General features: G+C 41.7%; 1 long non-coding RNA gene across 1 annotated transcript in view; it reads left to right on the forward strand.

Moving 5' to 3' along the window:
- Positions 1 to 1748, forward strand: part of LOC106147468 — a 5406-nt gene extending 3658 nt beyond the window's left edge. The window contains exon 3 of the long non-coding RNA XR_001232391.1: positions 1712 to 1748. This is a non-coding gene — a long non-coding RNA (uncharacterized LOC106147468). The remainder of the gene's footprint in view (positions 1 to 1711) is intronic.
- The last annotated feature ends 857 nt before the right edge of the window (positions 1749 to 2605 follow it).

Here is a 2605-nt window from a genome sequence, read left to right on the forward strand (position 1 = left end):
CCTCAGCCTCCTGAGTGCTTCAATTATAGGCATGTGCAACCATGCCCTGTGGGCTCTGCTTTCTCTCCTTGGCTTCCTCCCAGTCTCGATGGCAGAATACTAAGGAGGCAAGTTTTTTTTTGTTTTGTATTTTTGTTTTTTTTCTGGTACCGGGAATGGAACTCACGACCTTGCGCTTGCCAAGCAGGCGCTGTGCCACTGAGCTAAATCCCCAGCCCCCAAGAGGCAGTTTTTACTAAAAGAGGCAGTTTTTACTATGAAGTGAGCTATCTGGAGCAAAAGCTATCTTTTGTAACTTTTTAATATCTAGGGCTGACTGGTTAATAAACGTGCACAAAAATATCAAACAGCTGTTTTTCAACATGCAACTGTTGAACATCTTCCAGTGGCTGAGAATACATTCCAAAAGTGTGAGAGACTTTGACATTAAGCTCTGCATGTCTCCGTCAAAGGATCTCAATGAAAGACCTCCAAATCATATAGGGGAAAGAAATTCCCAATGTGCTAGATGTCTGGTACGATTTCATGTTCTCTAAAATGGCAAAATAAATTCTAGGAAAAAATGGAGGTTAAGAGCAGAATATATTTATTGGGGGAAAGAAAGCTTCTGTCTGAGAAAGAGACAGAAGGGGTCCTGAGTGGGTTGTGTAGATTGGGTCTTTAAAATGGGAGGACTCTGATTGCTTTTGAGTTGGTTTTTTTTTTTTTTTTTTTTTTTCTTTTTGAGACAGGGTCTCGCTACGCAGTTCAGGCTGGCCTTGAGCTCACTTTGTAGCCCAGGCTGGTTTCAAATTTGTAGGCGGTCCTCCTGCCTCAACCTCCCGACTGCTGGGATTATAGGCATGCGCCACCACACCCGGTTTGAGTTCTAGGTACTGGTCCTTAGTATGAGGAACAGCTGACAAAAATTTTTTCCCACATTGTGGGTTATTTCTTCACTCTATTGGTGGTTTCTCTTGCTGTGCAAAAGCTTTTTGTGTATGTGTGCAAAAGCTCTTCAATAAAATGAGATCCCAGTTGTTGGTTCATTGTGATAGTTCCTGTGCAATTGGGGTTTTGTTCATAAAGTCTTTGCCTACACGAATGTCCTCAAGAGTTCTACCTATTCTATCTTCCAGCAGATTTGGTGTTTCTGTTTTAATATTTAGATCTTTGATCCCTTTTGATTTTAGTTTAGTGCATAGTGATAAACATGCGTCTAGTTTTAATCTTCACCATGTAGGAAGCCAGTATTTCCAGCACTATTTATTAAAGAAGTTATCTTTCAGGCAGGGTGCAGTGGTGCACCTCTGTAATCCCAGCACTCGGAAGGCTGAGGCAGGATGATTGTTGCGAGTTCAAGACCAGCCAGGGCTACAAAGTGAGCTCAAGGCCAGCCTGAACTGCATAGGGAGACCCTGTCTCAAAAAGACAAAAAAAAAAAAAGTTTCTTCCAGTGAAGGTATTTGTATTCTTTGTCAAAGATAAGGTGGCTGAGTGTGTTTGGAGTTGTTTCTGCTTTTTTTTTTTTTTTGTTACTGGGAATCAAACTCATGACCTCGCACTTGCCAGGCACGTGCTGTGCCACTGAGCTATATCCCCGGCCCATTTGTGCATCTTCTAATCTGTACAATTGATCCTTGGGTCTGTTTTTTTGCTGGTACCATGCTGGCTTTGTTTTGTTTTGTTCTGGGTTTTGTTTTTTTTTTTTTTTTTGGTCTTTTTGAGACAGGGTCTCACTATGCAGTTCAGGCTGGCCTTGAGCTCACCTTGTAGCCCAGGCTGGTCTCGAACTTGCAATGATCCTCCTGTCTCAGTCTCCCGAGTGCTGGGATTACAAGCGTGTGCCACCACGCCTGGCTGTGTTTTGATCTGTTTTGTTTTGATCACAGTAGCTCTGTAGTATAATTTCAAGTCAGGGGTTGTGATGCCCTCTGTTTCACCTTTGTTGCCCAGAATTGCTTTTGCTATTCTAGGTCTCTTCTGGTTCCTAATGAATTTTAGGATTGTTTTCTCTAATTCTGTGAGGTATGCTGTTGGACTTTTGATCAGGATTGCATTAAATCTATATAACAATTTTGGAAGTGTGGCCATTTTCATTATATTGGTTCTTCCTACCCAAGAGTAAGGGATATCTTTCCATTTTATTTTATTTTCTTTCTTTTTTTTGGTACCGGGAATTGAACTCTGGACCTTGCACTTGCCAGGCAGGCGCTTATACCACTGAGCTATATCCCCAGCTCCATTTTCTGATATCCTCTTCAATCTCCTTTTTCAGAGTACTGTAGTAGTTTTTTGTTTTGGGTTTTTTTTTTTTTTGAGACAGGGTTTTCCTATGCAGTTCAGGCTGGCTTGAACTGGTTTGAACTCACCTTGTAGCCCAAACTGGGTTTGAACTTGTAATGATCCTCCTGCCTCAGCCTCCACAGTGTTGGGATTACAGGCACATGCCACCACGCCTGGGTACTGTAGTTTTCAATGTAAAGGTCTTTTACTTCCTTTGTTAGATTGATTCCTGGGAATTTCATTTTTGGGGGGCTATTGTGAAAGATTTTGTTTCCCTAATTTCTCTCAGTGAGTTTGTTATTTGTGTACAGGAGGCTATCGATTTTTGAATGTTGACTTT

This window comes from Chinchilla lanigera, unplaced genomic scaffold (genome assembly GCF_000276665.1).
Source record: "Chinchilla lanigera isolate Chin_1 unplaced genomic scaffold, ChiLan1.0 scaffold00164, whole genome shotgun sequence".
NCBI lineage: Eukaryota > Metazoa > Chordata > Mammalia > Rodentia > Chinchillidae > Chinchilla > Chinchilla lanigera.